Here is a 25,740-nt window from a genome sequence, read left to right as displayed (position 1 = left end):
ACTTTGAAGCACTTAATAATTAATTACTTATACAAAACCCTTGAGAAATAAGAATTAACCCCATTTTACAGGTTTGAGAATTGAGGCATTGCGCAGCTGCCCACAGTAAATCTGCCCAGAGAGCCAAGCAGAGGATCTTGGTTTGTCATGAATTCTTTAACCACATAGCATACACACTCAAGATTTAGCAAGTGCCAACATGTTAGTGGCCTGATTGCGTAATAAAACATATAGGCACAACCACTTTTTTTTTATAACAAAGTAACTGAATAGCATTATAAAAACAAAGAGGCAAGTTTCAGAATAATGAATACCAGCTAGCTGACCACTCCACTCCAGTGACTCTCCATTAGATTTGGGTAGCCAATCATTTGCTGCTGTTTGTATAAATATATAACTATGAAAACTAAGGAGAAAATCTCCATATCTTCAGACAGACAGAAGACAAAATGCATATTAAGACTGAATCAATCTTTACCAGACGTCTTCTTGAAGTTGAGCACATTTGCAAGCCAGCGTGGGAAAGTTAATCATTTTCCTAGCTGTACTACACCTGTTGTATAAACATCATCTGTTTGCCGAGGTACTCAAAACCAAATACTAGCAAAGAAGAACTGAAAGTCACACCTACAAACAGAACTCTAAACTACAAAAGATTCTTTTTGTTACAACATCTTCTTATTTTATTTTTTGTTGATCTTCTGAAAATTTGTCTGTTAATACAGAACTCAAAAAACAGGCACCAAATTTAGATCACCCCCTCATCAAACCACTGTACATGAAGACCCACAACAAATTCAAATATTGGTAGAAACAATAAAGGCTTTTCCCCACTTCAGCACTCCCCGTTTCTAATTTCAGTTTTCATCTGGCAATTCCACAGATCGCATATGCCAGACAAAGCATTTCAGCCTTTGTCAATGATTGGATTATTCTATGATCTAGTTAGTAGAATGGACACAAATGTCTGCCTAACAACAAAAAAAATTGCTTTTTCTTTGTGAAGCACAGCTGATGCAGACACTAGTACAATTATTTCTTAGAGCTTAGAAAACAGCACAATATCATAATGCTTTTTATGTTTAAAACAGTAGCAATGGTTTTTCTATATAAATCTATCTATACGTACAAGCATTAAAAAACTGCTGCAAATAAAAAAATAGGCAGGCCACTGATGTTATATATGTATGTGTATGTACAAATATACATATGTCATATAAAGTGAGAGAAAGATAGGAAGAATGTGGAAAAAACACAAGTAAAATAAAATTTGGGGTTGTGTAGATTTTCATAGACATTAGATAACAAAAATGTACTAACATGAATAAATTTTAAAGAGCTATTTTAACATTTTTAATATATTTACAAATTTCCTCATAGTTTTTCCCACATCTTAGAGCAATGCTCACCTGATGAATAGACATCCAGAAGGAGTGAAGAATGAGCAGCTGACTTTCCAAGTCAATGAGACATCAAAAATTGGCTTTTGTACTCCTACATGAAGCACTTTGCCACCCCTCTTGATAAAAATATAAGATGGCTAAATCATAACCAATACTAAACAAGATTTTTCTACCTCTGTTTAAATACAGCTGTCTTTTCCAATACATTAATCTATTTTGCACCCGTGATGATTCTGAGTTCTTTTCAGCACTTTGTAAATGTTTCATAAGCTGTTATTTTTAAGTTGCCTGAAAGGGCAGAATTCTAAAAACAAGTGTATAAGGTAAGCTAAGTAGTAAAATGTTTTAAAGTGCTCTTTAATGGATCCTCCTTTACAATTTGAACAGCAACTTTTCATATCTGACATAAAATCCATAGATATAAATCACATTAGAGGGTTATTCTTTCCCCATTATCAATCTCTGTCTCTTTATAGAACATTAAAGTCACATTTGACCTTAAAACATGATAAAATGGAAATCAAACTAGAATGTTTTCTAAAAGATATAATGAACTTGTACCTCTTTAAAAAAAGTCTCTTTATGATGTAATTTTGAATGCACCCTTCATTAAATACCAACAAAGATTTTCAAAGTGTAGCTGTGACGTTCAAATGAAGGAAAAAATGGTATTTTATTGTCCTGACAACTTCCATGAAAATGGAATCAGCCTGTTACAAAATGGAAATGTATAGGACTCCACTTTTCATCAAATTCAGCTTTTAATATGAATAGAAATTTGCAATTACCCACCAAAACTGAGAGGCTCCCACATGCAGCAATCCCATAAAATTATAACATCACTCCAAGAGGGACTCTCAACCATAACACACTCCTTACAATATACATTTTACAAACAAGAACAGAAAGAAGCCACAGTTCTGCCAAATATCTGGCACGTGCATGTATAGTTACTAACATTAAGAAAGTTTTGCAAGAATAATCTTCTCTTTGATCATACAGGCAACTCGTCAATTGTTGAGTGGTTTCTACCCACGATATATGCCAAATATTCAGCAGAAAAGAAGCTATTTCTTTCCCTCCCTCTCTCAAATAATTTTTAATACAGGAGTGAAAGAAGACTGGCTCCACCAAAAGAAATGGAAAGAGACCCATCCCAAAGTAGCCAGTTACCACTAGCCTGTTCTGAAAGCACTAAAAAGTCTCCGTTTCTCTACTGTATTTTTTCACTTTCCAGATGCCTCCAGGTTCACCTAATCCACTACTTCCAGAGATGGAATACCAGGATATAGAGTGGTACAGATTAATACTTCACACTAAATCCTGATCATTCCATTCATGTAAAATAAAAATTCAGCTTGATTTCTGTTTGTGCACAAATTCAAAAATATATTTTTACAGTTTTATTTCTTCTTTATTGCTTGACCTCTTGCACTTGCAATATTGCATCCTGTCATGCTTGAATATGGTTTTACAATTAGATACACACTTGCATGCAAACAAATTTGTCAAATCTTCCTTCCACTAGTGCTTTGGCCTACATAATTTTTGTTATCTGTTTGGGCGAGTGTGTAATGAAAGTATAATCACAAAAGTACTGCAGTCACACTCATGATGAAACAAAAAAAGTTGAAAGAAGAAAAATGTACTTCATATATACACTCCAAAGGTTATCTACAAAAAGTCTTAAATTCAGTGGCGGTTAAAAGTTTTACAAAGGGGAACTGTATTAAGCAGAATCCTTTGACACAGCATGGAGCAGAGGAAAGACCCTTATTCTCTACCCCTTCATCCAGGATGGAACAGAAACCTTTTCTTTGCCATTATCGCAGAGCCGAACAGGGTTTTTTCCTCTCTCCTGTTCCCTGCTTGGACAAAACTGCAGGCTATTTGAACATGTAGGTTATCTGAAGATTTATTTTTAAGAAACAGTAACTCTAAAGGAGCACAAGGTCATCCAACAGGCAAGTTATAGATATGAAAATACAATACATTCTGTATGCAGGAAAGAATACAATACATTCTGTATGCAGGAAAGATTCCAGAAATACTGTTGCAAAATACTGACAAAGTGAATTAGTCTATTCTGCCTGTCTATATTTCAGTGAAGAGGAGGATTAATCTACTGTTTTCAGAACTATTTTATCTTTGATTTTTATAAAAATCACAAGTAAAATATTTCCTCTACATGGTACCATCTGCACGTGCACCTTTGCAGTCCCAAAATTACAATGTAATGCTTTCTACAAACTGTGAAAAAGTTTAATAGTGTAGGGTTTTTAAAAGCAGTATTACACCTTTTTACTTTTATTCTTCAACTCAGACATCACTGAACACTTTTACATATGCCAGTTCCTTTGTCTAATTTGGCTAAAAGCTACTTGCTTTGTGAACAACCTGTCTCAGAGGGTGTCATTTAAGAGGAAAAGTCATCCATAAGATAAAATATAGCCTTGCCACTAATGCAAATTCCCTACAAATAAGGATATTTTAGTAAATGAAGGAGCTCCTCAATCCTCTGCTTTCACAGATCTTTGCACTTGACCTCTGACCTGAGGTTTAAAGTCTGGACTAAAAATGCTACCCAGGGAAATCTTACAAAGACTCCTGAATAAGACTTAGAAAAATGAAAGCTTAAAACCTCAACAGCGAACAAAAGTCAACCAATGACAACGTCTGACAGCCACCGTCAATTCTGAAGTGATGCCTCTGTCATCCAACGACTCAAAGTATTGATTTCTCTCAGCATGAAAAAAGCTTAAGCCAATGAAATAGATATAGCATCATCCCCCCGATAATAGCCATCAAGGTTAACACCAGCAGAACACTTATCAAAGTATCTCTTCTATTTCTTCTTGTTTTAATGGACTGAACACAATGCAATGGCTTCTCATCTCTGCAACCTATAGTTTTCCAAACCTCATTTATCCACTTTTCCAGCCTTTTATCTGATTTGAAGATTAAAAAGGATCTGCATCTAAACCAACTGTTTGTAATACGGGGGGGGGGGGGGGGGGGGGGGGGGGGGGGGGGGGTTGTAGCTAGACATTCCTGGGGGAAAAAAACCCATGCATTTAAAATCACAAGAGGGGGGGAAAAAACCCCACAGTTGACTTAGATCACACCAAACACAGACTGGTAAAACTATGGTCATGACCAGAAAAAAACCTACCACAGTCAATCTGGGTTAGTGATTAGAGAGAAATGCAAGGATCTCAAGAGACATCTGGTTTTAATCTGTGCTGAGTCAACAGCTTTATTTTTTACCTTTAAGTCTCACAGTATTAAGTTTTAGTAAACCCAACTAAACACTAGGCAACAGCACTTTTACTGAGATTGCATCTTTCAAACGAACCCAATTTAGTGGAGTAGGTAAATGAGACAAACTAACAAGAGTTCAACTGGATATAAAAACAACTGACAGAATAAATAAATAGTAAATAGTAAAGAATAGTAAAGAGTAGAGACAAAGAACATATTTATTCTGCAGTATCCATTAGTACCATAGACTTTCTTTTTTTTTTTTACCTTTTTCTTTGATGCTTATCTAATTGACATTATTTGTGTTACAGTAGCACCCTTGGATCACAATCAAAGACAAAGCTTTACACAAACAAGTAGGAGCTCTTACTCCTTGCTAGAAACTGGGATTTGCTATATGTGCCCTACATTATTCTAACTCTCTAAGCATCACTGCTAACCATTGGCATAAACAATATGCAGAGACAAATGTTCTTTTTGAGCCCAAGAAGCCAGTTCTTACTGTACATATGCCCAAATGCTTTGCATTCAAAGCATGCACTAAGATAGACACTTTCCCCCCTCTCTCTTTTGCAAATCCAGTTTATGTCTGCAGTCCCTTCATACTGTTCTTGTTTTAAAACAGGCTAAGATCCTAAAAACATTATGCTTGGGCATTAAATTTGAGATCCTTTGGGTCCACATCTTCCAAGTACAAGGCATTTTTCAAGCTAGAAATAATCAAAGTACAATTCCCCTACGCTCTAGAAACAGTAAGGCTCAGCACTTCTGCATAGGTGGCTCTGTGCTCTCAGATTAGATATTAAGCAAAGAAGGAGCCAGTGATGATCCTTTAAGCCATTTCCCAACCACACTGCATCAACCTTGTGACATTCAACTGCTTCAACATCACAATGGAGGTTAGTACTGTATTCACTAAAGAACTTCTAGTCCAATGTAACAAATGAATCAGATCCATGAACAACTTCTGGAATTGATAAACTTATTTTGAAAGGAACATCCACTCTGTCCAGCAAATGAGACATATACTTACATGATCTAAGGATGCACTACACATGCTTACTGAGGGCCAAATTAAGGTTGCACTGCTCTGATTTTTCGTAACTGTTGGATGCTTGGTTTTGGAATCTTTTCATATTGTCATTTCTATGCAACTTAAGTTTTAAAAAGGGGGGGAAATACCCTTTAATCACATGAAAATATATATAGGTCTCAAAGTGGGCCAATTACAAAGACTTCTATCACTTTAACCAAAGCAAAGCAGTGTTTGATTGTTACCTTACCTGTAACCAGTAGTTAAAGATGTGTGAGCAACTTGTTACTGCCAGAAGAGAAATACAATATTTGGTTCCTGTCTCCAAAATTGCAATGGAGACCGGCCTAGGGAACTATCCCAATTCTCCTTTCAATGCTCCCCAGCTTTTCTTTCTGTTCTTCTCTTTTATCTGCAAGGTCTTTCTCATATTACCCACCCAAACCACCTTTTGTTCTTGCTGTTAGTACCTTACTCTAGCAATAGCATCAGGACACTTCCTCCCCTCCGTACAGTATGAACACTAAGTCAAAGTAGGGGAAATAGTCATCATCCACCGCAATGGAAACATTTGCCAAATAACTCTTGCCGTGGCTTTCAATCCATTCTTCAAGATCTTGTGAAAATCTTCATATGACCAGGGGCCAGATGGCACATTTCCAATAAACCCCAACAAACTAAAGCTCTGAAACGTCCTCATTCACTAACTGTTACCACCACCTCTCCAACTGTCTTGTTCCACTGAGGCACAGTGAGGACTTCTGTTACCTCTAAGGTAGGTAGAAAGTAGTCCAGCAGCTTTGGCCCCAGCAACCAAATAATTACTTCCCTAGGATTCAGATTTCCAGAAACCTACTGCCAGCATAGTCCTTTTACACATTACAGCGCCAAGACTTGGCACGGGAGTGACGCTTGAACAGACTGAGAGTCACATGCAGTTCAGATGGCACAAATAAACCTTAAATGAAGTCTCTTCATAATAAACCTTAAATGAAGATCAGGTAACACACACGACTGAGTATTTTTGACCAGCGCAACTTACTAATTAAGAAGCCCTTAATTAGGGCTTCTTAGCCCTAAGACAGCATAGACTACATAAGACTACATAGACAGCCATAAGACTACATAGACAGCAATGTTTCACAAGTTTTGTGTCAGATGAATTCTGAATCATTTTTCATAATAGGTCCAAAAGGTACATTTCTGACAGTGGGGAAACAATAATCCCTCAAAACATGGAAAAAATGGATATTCTCAATGAAATAAAAAGAAGTAATATTTTTTAATGTTTTAATTTGGAAACATTTTGCCAACCTTCTTTTCCAAACCAAGAAAAAAAAAAATATATCTAAACCTTAAAGTAATTCAACCTCCAAGAGCACAAAGAATGCAAATATTTAGCCAGAATGATTCAGACGATAAGCAGATAAACCAGAAGATAATTTGGAACCTTATTACAAAATGCCTTGTACCACTTTAATCTATAAATGTGGCTTCAGCCTCTGGCTATAACAAAGTGAAAGGTATTTGCATGAGATAAAATTCTTTAATTTCTATAGCTATCAAAGACACAGCTATAAATGCTTAGGTATATTAGTGTTTAACACATAACTTGTGCTAATTGTCTCAACACCTACCTTACTGGAATGTGTATTTCTATATAGGACTGATTTTTATTATCATATAAGAACTCACATTCATATTATATGTAGAATACAATGCAAATATAATAACATAACTCTGTTGATTTTGTTATTTATTGTTTGGTATTCCTGCTACATCACACTCACTAAATCTCCTATAAATTTGCAAAACATATGCAAAGCAAATTCATTTCCAGCCAAAATCTCTACATAAACAGTTTCCAAGATTATGTAAAGTTCCAGATTTCCACAAGACGGAAAGATTAGCCCCTTGAGATATCCCTGCAGCCTGGGGTCTGTGTTTCTATTTCTATTTTCTACATAGTTCCCCTCAAGCACTTTTCAGCTTTCCCTGTTTAGTGTCTTGGTTGGAGAACACAACTCTGATTTTAATCCAGGAGCTTCAGAATGTACGAAAATGTACCAACTCATGAACAAAGAACAGAGAAATCACATTAATTTGAGATAAAAAGACATTTAGGCATAATAGTTTCCTATCTTGCCATGACTGGTTACATGTCAATGACAAGCACATCTCTAATAAGCTTCATTACTTTGGATACCAAGTTGGTTTCAGACCTGACTGGACTCCTTAAGATGTCACTTATGATGCTTAATGCAAGAGGGGAGAAAAAAAAAAAAAAAAAAAAAACCAAACCCACACAACAAAAAAACCCCACCATATTTGTAGTTTGCCTTTCTATAACTTTATTCTGTACTCTGATCACAGAATCAAAGGCAGTTTTGAAAGTATTCTACTCTGTATAGTAGTCTAGTAGTCACTAGATGTTAAGAACAAACAACGGGAAAAATACCATCAGCACACAATAAAATCAATGTATACACCGGGATACATAACGGTAATTAAGGTAGATGTAGGAACAAATCACGTATTGTTCTGCACCAGCAGCAGAAGGAGCTTTTAAAGTGTTCTGTGCCATATTTGGCAAACCTTTTGTGAAACCTTAGCTATGAAACGTTCAGACATGAACATGAACTCACGACCCAAAAGGTAACCTATCTGTCCTTCACCAGCTTCTATCATGCTTGCTCCAAGAGCTAATTTAGTGGACTTGATCTCTGACAATTCAGGACCTTTTCAGCCTCTCACAATGGAGAATGATCACCTTGACTGGCGCATATCCTTGACCAACACTGCTAAATAGGACAAACATGTTTGCTGGCAAAGCATTTCCTTTCCACAAACAGAAAAAAAAACCTTTAGTTTCTGCCATTAAGTCATTGCACCTTCATCTGTATCTGCAGAATCATTTTAATTCATTATTAATGAAAAGTATTAAGGGCTTCTTTTTTGTCAGAGGAATTTCAAATCACTATCAGAGAATCTGTGAAAAAAGAAGTATTACATGGGATTTTATTCAAAAGTCTATTAAAAATAACATGCTCAGTGCTGCTGATTCACAAGTTTCTAACTTACATGCCAAACTTGCTCTTCACCTTATGGTAAACTAAGACTCTTGAGACACTTATTCTTTGGAGGACCAAGTATTTTAAAAGCAGGATATTTTGATTAAGATGACGATGAAATGGCAAAGATTAAAAAAAAAAAATCCAGAAGCAAATGGGAAGGATTATTAAAATATGGCCTCATAGCAGTTATTCTTTAAAATCATTCCTAGCCACTTTGGAAACATGTTAGGCAGTCACAATCCCAGCTTTAGCTTAACCTCTGCCTTAACTTAAAGCCTCCTGTCAGAATTCCTATAGCATCAAAGTATGAAAAGCAAATTACTTTAACTTTATTTTTTCCCCCTCTTTTTTTCAGTAGTCTATGTTTTGTATTTCATTCCAACTAGCATATAAGGCTCTTTCCTTTGTGATTGGTTCTCATGCATTTACGTAACACAATGTTCAAATTTCAGAACAGCATGAGGTAGGTATGAATAGGTTTGGTTTTTAATTAACATTTTTTATTCAGAAAAAGTTCTACCACCCTTGAAAGGTCGACATTTGGCTCTAAAAATTGTTGGGGGAGGATAATTCAATTTCTTTTTAAAACTGTGTGATTTTATTATCCATATAAATGACAGCATTTGAAATATTCTGACTATTCAAAGCATGAGAAGACAACAGTCTCTGCTTTAATTTACAGCAGTCTAACCTAAAAACACTCATTCATGCAACTCTAGATCCTTATTGAGTGATATGGAACAAGGACTAAAAATACTCCTAACAATTACTTTAAAATTTGTATTTTTCTTGCTCACTTGGTCTAAATGAAAAGACCACAATGATGCAAGAGTCAGTATTGCAACTACCACAGATGCTACCTTCAGAGAAATGAAGTACTGTGTAGCACCAAGCAGTTTCTACCGGAATCGCCCTTCATGTTCTCAACATTTAAAAAAAAAAAAAAAAAAAAGAATACTCCATAAACATTTATTTACATAAGAAGAATATATAAGATCCCTTTCATGAGTTTTCTGTTTATTTATCATTTCAAAATTAAATACCAGAACTTGTGAAACCTCCTATTCCAAGGTTCTGATGTCCTTGTTGAGTTTTATTTTTGGCTTTGTTCCTGTTCATCATGCAAGGTTTTTATGTCTGGTTGGTTTTGGTTTTTTTTTTTTTTTTTTTTTTTTTAATGTTCTGAGGGTGTTTTCATACTACCCCTCTATAACAGCTATCAGCATTTGTTACAAACAGCTGAACTCATAGACGTTGGTGTAATGGCACAAAACAGATTACACAGTACAACTGCACAAATCCTGCTTAACTAGATTTCACTAATTGACCTTAATTCAGTGTAAAATAACAAACTCAATACTTGGGAGCTTGTTATGTTTAGAGCACAATAGCCACACAGGATAAAAAAGGAACACGAATTATGTGGATTTTTAAAACGAGAATCTGGGATTTGATGGGAATTACAGTTCACGCATTAACATTATAGGTATTCAAAGAAAGTACAGCAACTAAACAAAATCACCAGCTTCCACCAAGCATGCACAAAAATAAAACAAATTACTAAAATGATATATTATATAAAACACATGTAAGTGACAGTTACTGGACATACCAAAGCGCCATGTAACAACATTTCTCACACACTTTAACAGCTTCAGTTACACTCTAGCCAATAATCTACCTCTGATTACTTCTAATATTCCAGATCTCTGAGTAGCTTCAAACAACTGCCATTCAAAAATAACCTGAGAAACATTCCTCCCTTCTCTGCTGCAGACCATATGAAATTGCCTTGCAAAACAGTGTTGGTCCAATGCCAAGACAGGTGATGCTGGCTTCAAGGCTATCAACAACTGCTTAGAAATGAGATATTTGGGGTTTCTAACAGGCAGTGTAGGAAAAAATAAGCAACAATAGTTCAGAAGTCAGAATATCTGACTTTTTCTTCTATAAATGTTTAACACATTCAGGACTAATGGTAGGATAATTTAGAGTTGTCTGTAGGTGGCAAAAGGTCCTCCCAGGGCTGAGGGCCAGCACAGAGCCAGCGCAGCTGAGGATGACCCTGTCCTGCTGGTGGTAGCGGAGAGAGGCTGCCCCACAGCCTGGCCAGAGGCCAGGACCAAACCCCCATCCTAGCAATGCCCACCACTTTGCTGTGGGCTTCCTGATCCTTCCCAGACCCCCAGCCATGGGGCAAGTGGCTCCCCTGGCCTCATGGCCCTGCCCTATTGTGGGGGGGTCTGTGCTGGCCCTAGCCACCCTTCCCCAGGGCTGCCCTGCTCTACTTATGGTGGGTGACAGGCTGGAGATACTTGGTGAGGTCCTGCCCAGGAGGCTATGGTACCGCAGTGGGTGTCCAACTTAGCCCCTGCAGGGCACTGCCGGCCCTCGTGGCACCCTGACAGTGTATTGTAAGTCTCTGGTTCCAAGTTATGACAAAATTTGTTTCACAATTGCATATGTTCTCTACAATATAGTAACCCATCCAATAACTGAGCATTTTGATTGCTTTGTCTGTCACCTCCCTTAAATATTTCTGAAGCAAGAATTGGCATTGGTCACGAAAGATGGAATCTCAAATTGCTATAAGGGCAACACACAATTCAGGGTAGTTTGATGAGATTTAAATTCCAAGTTTCCACAAGGACAGGCAGGGAGAAGGATGTAAGAAGCACGAACTTCTCAAAATCCATTCTGCCATAACCTTGGCATTACTACTTAGACCCAGAATTTGTTCCAACAAATTTTTGACAAAAAACCAGTATCTTGGCACTAGGGCACAAAGAAAAATAAAAGTGTAACGATGACCAAAGCATTTGCACTGCTCATCATTCTAGTCACTATGATTGTCGTCCAAGCCCTACTTCCAAGAGATATCTAATTTTTTTTTTTTTTTAAGATGGCCAGAAATCTTTGAAGACACATTTTCTAAAAAGTGAATTAACAACAGGGACTTAGAAATGTGAGCAGGAAAAAGGTGGGAGGGAGAAGAAGAGTGGTGAGGGAAGTATCAGGAAACATATATTCTTCCTTGTGTGAAACAGAACAGTGAGGACAATTTGGTTTTCTGAATGATAAGGCTTTTTCAGGATTGCAGTAGGACTTCAGATTAACAGTGAAATCCAGAGGTCTCTAAGTCATTTGGCACCTGCCTCAACACAGTGATCATCTGAAGAGCAACTTCACTGCCTGACAGATCTTCCTTTTCATGATCTAAGAACATCTCAAAGGGATTGGTTCAGTTTTCTCCTATTTAGGTCAAAGAGAAAAATCAGTAGGTGGACTCATTCTGTAAATATTTCTATAAAAAAATCAGATGAAGCAGGAAGAAAAAGATTCAAAAAATCTGTTATAGTGATTCCCATTTAAAAGTTAATATAGGAAAGTTACAATGAAAAGCTGGACTGCCACTTCTATCTCACTGCTTTGCAATGTGAAAGGACCTTTCAGTTCCTGTTAAGAATTCTGATTAGTGCAGTCTTGTTCCCTCTCCTGGAAAGCTGTATAGGTCTACTCGGAAATAAAAGGCTACCTTTATAAAGGATTAACAGGAATGTCATCCTTGGCTGGGTGTGGCTTTACAGTTTTGCACCATTTCCCTCCCTGGATCCCAAACAGACTTCAAGCCCCATCTACTACAAAATAAAGAGCATTTTAGCAATTTAATTGTAAAATCCTTACCTAAACAATTAGTGTTTCTTTTCAACCATCACTCATGGAGGTATTTATTTCAGCACAGTAACTATATTTTGTATTCCAAACAGAGCATTCTCAATGAAAGGCTGAAGCTTTCATTGGAATGAGAAATACCCGTTCAGGATAAACTGTTACACTAGATGCAATATTTTGCATAACTTCCACCTCCATAATATTCCAATAAATGAAAGAGAAAAATACTCTATGTGACTAAGAAATATAGGTGACATTGAAAAACTTAACTGTAAATGCCTTCAGGCTCTACTGATGAACTTTTCTAAACATCTCAGTATCTTAATGCAGGTTTTAATATGTTTTACTTCCCACATTGCCTCAAAGCCGATTTTCGTAAGCCACCTTCATGAACATCAAAAAATAAACCTGCATGAATCAAACCTTGTCATGCCTAAATGAGGAGACTGCATTAACTAGAAGATGAGACTATGCATACTACAATTTGAGTACAAACGAGCTAATGACAACTGTATCTATAGCTTACATAATCAAGAAGGCATAGGTCAAGACAAGTAACTACTCAAACTATGGATTAGATTTTCTGTACAGGCTTCTATAGTTCAGGTACACTATGGCTTTTAGGCACATCCAAACTTGTTTTGGGGTTGCAAATAAACCTAACATGAAGATACTCGTTCTCTTTTTCTTTTAAAGAAATATCAGTGTGCAAGTGCTTGGATAAATCCTCCAGATAAAAAGTGGACTTTACTTTCCAAAGCTGATATGGGCTAGAGTTTTAAAAATAAAATCTTTTGGAGGATATACACATAACTACATTCAGCTACAGACAGTAGTCTAATGGGTCAGTAAAAGAAAGCATATTGCAGGTACGCAAACTTGTACGTGGTGTGTTTCCGTACAAAAACTTCCAGAACGAGCTGGCTTTATAGAGTCACTTCTACATTTTCATTTCAACCATCAGCCATTATAAAAAAAACGGAAATTTTTACAAGTAACACAAGTAATAACATCCTAATACCTGTATGCACCAGTCTACCCTGGTAACTTCAGAACTGCAGAGGTTTCACATGAAATTCAGCTATAGTCAAGTGGGATGGGCTTTAACCCAACAGCCTGAACTCAGGTCGGTCATAAGCATCATTTGCAACTCAGGTGCTTTTGCCAGGAGAAGTCAAATGAGAAAACAAACATGCAGAAACAGAACTAGAATATAGGGAAATATTTTACAGTTTTGTGACGTCTTTCTTCAATTCCTGTTATAAACAAGCTTCTCACATAAAAAACAATACTTTTGAAAATGAAATTGCATTTGAGAGAATATTCAAGACTACTGCCAAAAATATTTGCCACTGTAAAATACATCCGGGCTACAAATGACAATATGTTGGATCAAAAGTTAACACCCATTTAGCAATCAGATGCATATTTCATCCTTAATAAAGGCCTGAAAAGAAGAGTTCACTTTATTCTGGATGCAGGTATCACAGCAGATCTCACAAAGCAACATAGGCGCATCATCTAAGGATCTTTTTCACATTAAGAATCCTATTAGAAGGAAAACACTAAAAGGTAATTGAATTTCCCTCAGTTATCTTCATCTCTGTCAGCTCCTGCTACAATAACTTACTCTCCAGAGCACAGATAACTCAATTCTGTCCAGCAAGCATATGTTATGAATCTCCAAAGCAAACTTGTCTAAATCATTCTGGTCTTCTATCAAGGTTGGCTGTGGATATGAACTCTGACAGAAAGCAAACAAATTTATTTTTATCTTTTCAATAATTCACTTCCCTGTGCCTTGGTAGAAGAATCTAAAGACATAAATGTTTCCACTAATTCTGGAATTATAAAGACTGGTTGAAAATATTTTATCTGGAAGTTAATGCTATTATAAACTGGTTGATTCACCATTCTGTTTTAGCAGAAACAAAAAAAGAGTGGTACAGCAGTTTCAGGCTCCTGTAGGTATACAAGAACTAAACCTATATCTCATGCTGTAATTGCCATTTTTTTTAGAATGGTTTTGACATTTATATTTTCACCTTCAATGGAAATGTTAACTATACAAATAATAACAACAGAAGTATACTCCTCTAACTTTTTATTTCAACAAAGCTTTTAAAACATCAGTAAAACATCATTTTAGGAAGGTATAATGACTTATGTAGACCAACATCACAAAAGAAAAGCAAAACATAAAGCAGCTAAAGGAAGAGTAAATGACAAGAATCAGAAAAGCTACTTCCAGAAGGAGATGAGAGAAAATACTAGATAAGGTTCTGGTCAAACTAACCCTAACCGTACAATTCCTGTCAGTTTGTGATTCTTTCAGGCTGTTCAAAAGATATGTTAAAAAAAAGTCTGAAGAATGAGTGAATAATGAAGTGACCAAGTTTGTTGCTGATACTAAGCTATTCAGAACTGTATAATCACAAAGGAGCTGTGACGAACTGGAGGGGGAGCTTGGAAGACCAAGTCATCGTTGTAGTAAAACAGCACAGGAACTTCAGTGTAGATAAAAGAAATGTAGGAAAGAATCTAATTTTGGATCTAAAATGATGGACTCTGAGTTCACCTTTATCTTCACTCCTTTTTGCCATAATGAGATGGTATTATCAGTGACAGACAGTTCTACGAAAACATCAGCTCAGTACAGGATAATCAACAAGCACTCAGGAATCAAGTAATTAGGAACCACTATGAAGAGAACAACACAGAAAACATTGTGTACTTACAAATTCCTGATGTGTCCACACCTGGAATGCTGGGTGCAGCTTTGGGTCTTCCATCAGAAAATATGATAGAACTGAGAAGCATTATGGAAGGATTCAGAATTTGAATCACTGCCATAGAAGAAATAACTATATAACAGTAGGATTTTTCAAGGTGGGGAAAAAAAAGACAACTCAGAAGGGATAGGAGAATTCTGTAAAATCATGTGGTATAAAGGACCCTTTCTTGGTGAGTTTGAGTGAATGGGTTATATAGATTCTTACAACATTAGATGGAGAGAGTCACCAGGAAAAAGCAGGCCAAAGAGATAAAGAGTGCATGCTGAGAAGGTCGTGTGTGAAAGTTTCCCAAGAGCTGATAAATTCTAGGGACTGGCAGTCTTGTTGGACTTGCAAAATATATCAATTCAGAATACCACAGGTCTGCTGAATCTGTACACCATCACTAGCACATGCTAGTACCAGCAGCAGGTTGTATGACTCGGACAACGTCCAAGAGAGTAACAGCTACTCTACACAAACAAGGAATACAGGATTGTATATATATCTCCATGAAGCAAAGGACCTTCTGCAGGACTTTCTGAAGCTATTGCAATGCCAGTAAAACCCTTCATTACACTTGTTGGAGTATACAATTGCAGTCAGCCCCCCAACCGCAAGCTCCAACTGTAAGTGTGTAAGTGATGGCATTGTGTGTGGTTATCAGCTATTAAGAGTAACAGTTTTAGTCTATTAATTACAACCGTATAATCAAGGTGTTCTAAGAAATACTGGTTGTGATCTGTGTCTCCGCTCCAACCCGACTCGCTACCAGGGAAAAGGCATTTTACAACAGAAGAATGAAACTAAGATGCCAGCACAATTTCCAATTAACTCAGTGAAACTCTCAGCAAAAGTCTGTGGATTCAAAGTTTGGCTGAGCAAATGGGGGAATAATCCCTGAAGAGGTACTAAGCACATGGCCATCATTTCTGGCAAGCAAGAATCAGAAGTCCTTGAACTTCAAATTGCAGAAGGGTGGGAGTGTATTCTGGGAAAGTGTTACTATTGTTTGCCCTTTTAATAAACTCTTCCTTAAGTATCCACAGTTTGAGATAGGATAATAGGCTTGATAATGGACTTATCAACGGGATTAGTCTTGCTCATCCATGTTCCAGTAGGAATCAATCTTCCAAGAACAGACACGGAGTAGAACTACTAGGATGATCTAGAGTATGCAGACATCACCTGAGAAGAAAAAAACCTAGACAAATAAAACTCATTTAGCCTAGCAAAATGAAGTGAGGAGATGTGATAAATAATGGATAAAAAAAAAAAAAAACAAAAATAAGAAAAACTAAAGAAAAAAGACCAGTGAAGCCAAAAGACAATAATCACATAATAACAAAGAAGTATATGCTGAATAAAAGTAAAAATAAATTGGAAAAAGTTTACAATTGAGCAGAATATTTAAGTTGAACCTACCAGTTGGAATAGTGAGAAAAACCACCTTTGGGTACTCAGACCCTGAAGATCTTTTCTGACCTTGTCAGCACCAATATCAGAATTGTTTTAATATCATGTCTTTCTCATTTAGATCAAACTAACCTATCATAAAGCACATAGGAGAGATGTGTACTGTCACCAGTGTTTTTTTTCTTCAGAGCTCAACAACTCCTAACACTGTTGTTAAAAAGGAACATAAGTAATGCAAGCTATCTTTGGACAGAAATTTTATAAGAAAACCTCCAATCAAGCACAATAGTATATTTGCTTTGTTAATGCTAGAAATTTACACTCTACATACACTGTATTAGTTCAGTCAAGAGTACTTTAGAATCACTGCCTGGCACGAGCTACCACAGAAGTTGGTACATGAATAACAAACAAGGTAAACACTACTGATTTATTTTTCATGAATAGGTGAGAACAACATTTCTGATGGGTACATTTAATTTGAAGCAACAAAATTTTTTAGCTAGCTATTTTAGTTTTCAGATTATGAGGATAAAAAGATGCAGCAAAACATGGAAGATGTTTTTATAGACAACACAAAAACTGTATAAACAGGTACAATATTAGGGGTTCAAAGGAAATGTATGCCATCCATCAAAAGGCTTTTCAAAAGACCAAAAAAAGCTGGAATGGTTAAACTGCAGAGAAAGAAGGCTGTAAGAAAATGGCATTCTTCAAGAAGTCTGTTCAAAGAAGGAAAACAGAAAAATATGTCAACTATGGTATATTAGTTTTAAAAACAGAATGAAACAGGCCAAAAGAGTTTGAGGAACACTTGCAGAAAGGCATAAAAGGCAGTAATAAATTATTTTTAAAAAAAATCAGGAGCAGTAAGCCCGTTAAGGTATCTCTGTAGAGCTAATAGAAGATCAAAGCATAAAAAGAACTCTTGGAACACAAGACCACCACAGAGAAGTGCTAGCAGAGAAGTTATAAAAGAAAACTGACAAGTGACCAACTGCTAGGACCAGACAGTATTCACTCAGGTGATCCAGAAGAACTCGGGAATGAATGCAGCCGAGTCATTAGCTACAGTGTTCTTGTTCAAACTGCCTCAGTGCCAGAAGAATGAAATATGTCAAATGGACTCTGGAGGACAGCAGGGAACTACATAGCAGTAAGTCTGAAATTTATAAAAGGCAAATTGGTAGCTGTGTTTAAAGCAAAAAGCAAACAATGCAATAAACACACTGGCAAGAGTCATCATTGCTTTTGTAAAGGGAAATCATGCTTCATTAGATTTCCTTCAACAAGCCACTGGAGACACAGACAAGAAAGATCCAGTTCATAAAGTTCACTGCTTGAATGCCAAAAAGATATTTAAAGAAAGGCAGGATGCGGTAGGGCATATAGCAACATCCTTATGTTGATAAAAATTGATTAAAACAAAGGAAACAGGTTCAAAAAAAGAATAGCTAGCTGTCAAAGTGGAGGGAAATCACCAATTGAATCCCACTGTGTTATTAAATGTATTTAGAAATGACTGGAAAGTGCAAGAGGTGTCAAATTTTGCCGATAGCTCTAAGGAATTCAAGGTAGTAAAAACAACAGTCAAACATGAAAAAATGCTAATACAGTGACTGGGAGATAAAATAATAGGTGAAATTCATACAGAGAACTGCAAATCTTTGCCTTTCACCAGGCACCTGCCACCAGGGTAGAACCAAGGAAGCACCCCTATATAATTGCATTGTTCTTTCGCTTGTCCCTAGGCACATACTATTCAACTCTGTTAGAATACTGAGTTTGATGGACATTTGGTCTAACCCAGTACAGATGCTCTTGAGTCTCAGGAAACTATTCATCTGTGAAACAAAAGAACAATGTTATTAATGTAGATGAATAAAAAAAGGGATGGAATTTCCAAGTGGATTGTGTTAAGATCCCACATGATTTTGGATTTTGAATGCTCTAAACAAAGTTTAAGTTTACTGCCAAATTGTTTTCTATTCCAGAAAACTGGCAGAACCCGTGGCTCTATAATACCCTAATACCTAAGAGATGCTCATCTGAGTATTTGAGCAATTCCCATCACAAGTCAGTATTCACAAAGAATTATCTGCGATAAGCGGAACTTACCTATATAAATCCTGCACTTATTAATATAAGAACAGACATTCACATTTCTGTACTTTTTTTCCTAACACATGACCACTTAGAAGTAACTCATTAAAGTCATTGCTGTGGAAGACATATTCCACAGTACAGATTATTGTATTTTATTCATTTCTCACTGTCTATAATTTTACTTTAAGAGTTATTCTTTCAAAGAAGTAACAAGTTTGAAACTTAGAGTTCGTAATTAAAAAGAAAAAAGAACAAACAGAAACCAATCCTAATAAAGCGCTGTTTAGACATTACCTTATTTATGTTGATGAATCTTGTAAGCATGCACTAATTGTTATTCTAGATTTTGTGTCGTACTTAGCTAGCTAGCAAGCTAAACAATTTAAATGAACAAACAAAAAAACCCAAAAGAAAACCACAAACCACGCCTTACGATTATGGATTTTACACCAAAAAAAAGTTAAGATACACAGTTACAGTAAAAGATAAATTCAAAAAGGAATGTCTTTTCCCAGACTAGCAGAAGATAGATCACAGCAGAAGCATATAACACTGCTCTCCCTTCTTCTAATTACCTCATTTTCTTCTGCCTATGCTGTTTCAATTCAGCCATTAAAGTAGCAGGGCAAAATTATAAAACATAAGTGGTTACAGGAATTGTGTCTTTGGCTCCTTCTGGCAGAGTTTTTTTTTTTTAGGTTTCCAGGGTCTACAAATGCTAAAATAACAAGAATTCCAGAGCATGTTCTGCTAAGACTTCCAGAGCCATGGAGAGTAGATTAATTAAACTCATTGCTAATCTCTAGTGAAAATAATCAGCTGTAACAGTACTTACAAGAGGGGGTAAAAAGTTTTTAAAACAACGGAAAGTTTATCATTCACAGGAAGAGAAGAATAAGTAGATGTGTTAAATATGTAAAAGGAGAGAAAAAAGGCCATAAAAAGTTAAAATCTCACACAGCTAATATTGTAAAACACTGTGCAGAAAAGACTCATATCTTCATGACATTTCTAGATTTTTTTTCAAATTACACCTAGTATGTAAATGAAACATAGCATAGATTATAAAAAGTGGAAGAGTCTCGACAAGATACTGCTAAACAATAAGCATTAATTATAAAGTAACAAACTTCATTAGCATCAGAAAAATGAGAATAGATTTTTTGCATATGAAATAGCTACAGTTATGAATCTATTTCATTTCCATATTCACTATGATTTGAAAAGCCCACTAATACTTTGATACTTATTAGATTTAATTCTTCACATAGTTTGTCTCATAATTTCCCAAAAATATTATCCAAAACCAGTAATGAAGATAACATCACTTCTTGTTTCATCAGAAAAGTCTATAGGAGAGAGTAGTTCTAAAATGAATTTTCTTTCAAGCTGCTTCAGAAACAATATTATTATATCTTTGAGACCCCTTAGACATATTTCTGTAATGTATTTTGATTTAAAATTGAGATATAATAAAAAAGATGTCTCAGCATTCCAGTGCAAGTTTTCATTCCTTCTCCTCCCATCCTTATTAAAGCATAGTGAAAAAGAAACCACAATTTTTCACTCCTCCTTTCATAATCAGGCAATACTTTATCCTAACACTTCCAAAAGCACAGGGAAAATGTTATAATGTTCAAATGGAAAATGAACTTCTCATTTCAGTATCCTTTGACTCACATGAGACAACGAATCCTAAAAATTGCTACCTCAGGAATATGAGAAATTTAATTTTCCAGTTTGGTACTTGTCAACATATTGCAGCAGAACAAAACTGGCTAATCCTCCAATGGAAAAAAAAAATATTCTTCCATGTTCAGCACTCAGCTGAAGAGTTTATAATACCTCAAAAAAAATGTTTACAAATGAAAGTCAAAATTTTTCTTCCTTCTACCGACAGATGGTGCTATAATGCCTAACCTGCCCAATGCAAAGGGCAGCATTTATTTAAAAATCTAAATTTGAGAGAGTTAAGCCCATTCATAACGAAATGTGTAAAGCCTTATTTTTCTGTGAGGGTACATCTAACTTCCTTTGTGTTGCCACATTACATTTTTGCAATCTTATGGACTATAACTTTTGGTTACATTACTACAGCACGCCTACGACTTGCGCTATCCATTATCTTCCTACGTTCTGTAAAGATTCATTGCTAGTAACCCACTCTACTAGACAGAATACCCATTGAAAGCATTCCAAAATCTTTTGTTCTAATAAATAAGGTCACTGCCACTAAGCGTGTTGAATAACACTTCATATAAAAGGATGTTGTAAGAGCCATAGAAAGATTATTTGATGCAGAAGTTCTATAACAAAGCAGCTCTTATTAAAAACACTGGAAAATTATATGGAGAACAGGAACCCAGTCAAGGACTAAAACTTTCTTTCCCGCAGTAACTGTTTGTTACATATGGAAGTAACAATCATCTACAGAAACTACAAAGACACCAAATACCTTTTGATAATTCTTTCAAAGGCTCTCAAACATTCTCTTTGACTTACAGGTATTCTGCCGCAATTGATTTGTAGTACTTTTTAGTTATTTCCTCTGATACAAACAACATCTTCTAACATTTAATGCTTAGTACACCAAAGGGGAAAAGGTGAAGAATACACAAGCTTATCAGTCAATGGAACCACTGAATTTTGTTTTCTGCCAAGGAAACAAAAAGCAAATACCTGCATCCAAGTCACTATTGCAACGCTTGCCTAGCCTTGCCTCTTATTTCTGTCAAGGCAATACTTGTATTAACTTTAAGATTCATTTCTCAGCATGAGCCATGAAGTAAAACATTCAGTTTATTACACACAGGCTATAAATTGATACTGAATAAGAATTAAAACTGTGAGGAAGTCCAAGTCTTCCGCATGAAAAAACATAACTGAACAGAAAAGGGCAACAAATTTTACAGCAGCTGGAAATACTAGATTTAATTACTGAAGAGAAATCATGCAGAGAAGTTAGCTGCCTAGCATGATTTACAACAAATGCAAAAGGAAAGTCATGTGAAATTCCTAGTTAATCAACAGAAATTGCCAATAACAAGAATGCCAGCACTTTATATTTCTATGGATGACAAGAATTTGAAAAAATAAGATCAAAAATTCAGGGGAATGACACCACAGAATCTTTTAAAAAAGACACTTTGAGGAGGCAGGTTAGTTTGTAAATTACAGCAGCAGTTACATTTTACTGCAAAAATTACCAAAGTGTCTGTTTGCCTCCCAGACTCGGAATGAAGAATCCTTGTCCATCCATTTTAGAAAGTTTTCTGAAAATTATTGTGTTGCACTGTCCATTGCTCCTCTACACACACTCATGATGTGCAACATTATGAATGGTTCTGTATAGTACCTTTTCCCTCATTTTCCTATTCCTTCAAGTGAATCTCCCAGACAAAAAACACGCCATGTTGCTGGAAGAGTGTTCATCAAAAATACTTCACACAAGCATTCAGATATGGTATCGCAGATTTTGGTCAAAATCCAGTAGTGCCATCCAATAGCAAACTAAACTTTCACTAGAAAGATGAGACACTGTGATGCTTGAACAGTCCAGGCCTAAAACACTTGCAGGTTTACATATTTAGAATTCTATAAATATTTATATTCACACACAAATACATGAAGAGATTTATATAAGACAGGATGCATATCCAAGGCAATGGGCACTCCTGTCATAAATTATAAAATAAAGTCAATTAGAGTACAAAATTCCCTCCCCCTCCACACACCAAATCCAATTATTCTCATAGGCCCGACTCCACAGCAGTCTGCACACATAATCTAAGACACAGTGCGAATCACCACATTTTTCAAGGTCATTTCTAGAAAGCAGTCTAGGAGGTAGCATGAAACTAGTTGTTGGAATTGAGGCATAAAGAGGTTCCTCTTCAGGATTTTCAGCTCTACCAAACATTCAGGGTGAGATTTTGAAAAATGCCTAAGAGACCTGTGTATATAAATCCCAGGGACACTGGGCAAAATTTAAGGTTATAAGCGTTGTAAGTTATGTTAGGAATGCTCACATTTCCACATTCACTGTAAAAACATGTGCTTCACTGCCACCTCACTAGAGAAATGAGTGGAATAGTGCTTCATCAGACTTCTTTAAGGCTTAATTACACTGTAAAATGGGTAAGTATGTCTCAGGTCTCCCTGTGACCTCCCCATATGTCTACATTCATAGATGTAACTACTTATAGAGGTAACAGTGAAAACATAGGTGAAGAAAGGATCAGAAAAAAAAAAAAGAAATGAAAAGGTTGACCTTTGTATTCAGCCATAGAAAAACCTCTCACAACCAATCCTTCACCTCCATAGCAACTTTTTTCTGTCTTTTTTAACAATACCAGCTTAGAAGAAAGACAGTATAACTGGTTTGCTCATAATTTATGTTACTTATATTATCTCCTATTAAAAAAAGGAGTGGCCAGACACCAAAGAGGAAGACTTTTTTGTCTTTGTCCAGGCTCCTGAGCTGTAAGGTAGAGCCCTCCAGAGAGGGTGGGAGATTGCATCTTCCGTGAGGGAAGCTGAGCACCTCCAGTTTGAAGCAGCTCCTGGAGTGCAGGAGTCCAGAGGCAAAGGAGGGGTCTGCAATGTAAATGGAGACAGACACACCTGACAAAAAGGAAGAAACAGAAAAATAGCCAAGCCAAGATGACACACGCCCTTCTTGCCACCAGACACAGAAGAAGTGGATGTGCAGATTTTGCTGCTGTTTAGACACTTTATTTGAAGTTTCTGAGAGAGAGAGAATTGCCTTGAGAAGACATAGGGAGGAGAGAAAAGATTTCTTTTCAAATCCTTTTAATTTAACTCTATCTCGCCCAGGTACTTAGAGTTTCCCACGTGTCTAAAGTTACAGCACAAACTGGAACGGTATGCAAAAAACCATTGCTTTAGAGACTCTTCCTGTGCTTTTGGTCATCCTACTTTATGGAAAGGGTATAACTTTCCTCTCAATGTTCTGACCAACACAGGGTCCCACCATATGGAGACAGAGCAAGAAAGGCCCAATCAGTCCTTATGTGGCAAAGTGAACATGTGCCACATTTGCTGCTGCTTCTCTGTCTCCTCCTGACTCTGAAAGAATTGATAGGTGGACACTTCTCAATCCTTTTCTGGAAGGAAAACATCTGTCCTGTACTTGCAATGAATTAAGAACCAAATAGGAGTGGTATCTTCCCCTCTGGACCCTGTGCAACTTTTAAAATGTCATGACAAATAATTTCTTGCATCACATTTCTTAGGTGCAGTTGTTCAGCACAGCAGTGCCTTTCCTAGTATTACCTGTTTTCTTAGGTTTTTCCTTCCTCTTACAATGACCATCCTTACCCCATTTATAACCAAATACTATACAATAATATATAACTACAGAACTTTGTTATGAAGCTTATCTAAATTTCCCATTGCTTTCTCCTGCATCTGTGTGCCCCAAATACCAGACTTCAGTTTTAAATGATGACAAGATATTTTGCCTTTTACTTTAAAACTGCCCTTGCCTTTCAAAAAAAAAAAAAAAAAAAGAAAGAAAAAAAAGGAGAAAAGAAAAAAGAGTGTTCTACAGAAAATTTTATTAGACTAGATTGCTCTATCACCATGGTGCAAACCTGTCCAAAACCTGACGCACATATTGCAAGGCTCATTTTTGTCATGACTTTTAGAAATGGGAGAATTAAAACCAGGCAGCAGTAAACATACTACAGATCATTAAAAAGAAATTTGGGGGTTGGATTTTTGCTGACCCAATGTTACCATGGAATATTTCATATGTGATCTGAAACACCAGAAATGCAAGTCTGTATAAAAATGAAAAATGAGTAACTGTTCTTGCCACATTTCTTATCTGTCTCTGGATCTTTATCCCTCACTCAACATGCCTCATCTCCTTTCTCCCCATAGCTCAGGTGGCAAAGCTTGCTTCTGATCTGAACCACGCATGCTCATCTCAACCATTTAAAAAAAAAAAAAAAAAAAAGCAGCTTTGCAACTAGTAATTACCACAACCACAAAATGCTTTTAAATGTGATCAAAACTATATTTGCATATACCATTCTTCAGGGCTAAATGTTACAGGATCACAATATTTTCCAAGAAATTGTTTAATCTTTGTGTTGTACACAGGATCCGCTCACTTTCTTCAACTGTCACAGCAGGGAAATTCCTCGTCTTAGGACATTATTGGTGCAAAATATTTACATCAAATTTCAAAAGGAATTGGAAAAATTCACAGCAGAAAAATCACAACACTATTTATTAAAGACACGACCTCTGGTTAGGGAAGTCTCTGAGCTGCAGATCTCTATATGATAAGACAGAATTTATGAAAGTATAGCCTATCTGCTTCCTGGTACAATTGCTCTTTTCTGGAAATATGCCACGGCAGATAGGATACTGTATTCAATGAACTGACTAAGCAGAGTCTCCCTCATGACTGGAAAAATACTGTCTTCATTCCAACTCATTTCTTGAGAACAGATGGAATATGAAGCAGCAAATCAAGGAAATGGGTGTGTGCAGGTGACCAGACCACACCAGTCAGGCTAGCCAAAACAATCTTTAGCTTAGGGCTCATCATCTGAAAGTCCTTTTTCTCTTATTTGTGAGTCCTTCCTGTCACATGCCTGTAAGTGTGTCATGACACGAGTGTTAGGACCAAAACACAGGCATCAACATCGACACCCATTCATACAATGGGAACATACCTACCAACTGCAATATACAGCATGTCAGCAGCCCAACACAGCACAGATCCATTCCCATTAAGTGACGGAATGGCTCCAGTCTAGTCAAGCGACAGATCAATTTCTGGGCACTACAGAAGAATGTCAAGTTTTCTATAGCCTGGAGCACCACTTGAAAAGTCTATGAGGAAGACCATGGCTAAAAAGTACCATTGAGCTAAAACAAGTCAAGCACACTTGACAGGACCTGTGAAAACCAGACCATACCATGAATGGATAGAACATGGTACACAGGAATTTCTGATTGTTGAT

At 36.5% G+C, this 25,740-nt stretch overlaps 1 protein-coding gene across 7 annotated transcripts in view; it reads right to left on the bottom strand.

Moving 5' to 3' along the window:
- Window positions 1-25,740, bottom strand: part of LRBA (LPS responsive beige-like anchor protein) — a 434,320-nt gene that overhangs the window by 251,302 nt on the left and 157,278 nt on the right. The window lies entirely within an intron of this gene.

This window comes from Mycteria americana, chromosome 4, assembly GCF_035582795.1.
Source record: "Mycteria americana isolate JAX WOST 10 ecotype Jacksonville Zoo and Gardens chromosome 4, USCA_MyAme_1.0, whole genome shotgun sequence".
NCBI classification, from domain to species: domain Eukaryota; kingdom Metazoa; phylum Chordata; class Aves; order Ciconiiformes; family Ciconiidae; genus Mycteria; species Mycteria americana.
Note: the sequence above shows the minus strand (reverse complement) of the source record. Positions and strands in the feature narration are given on the sequence as shown.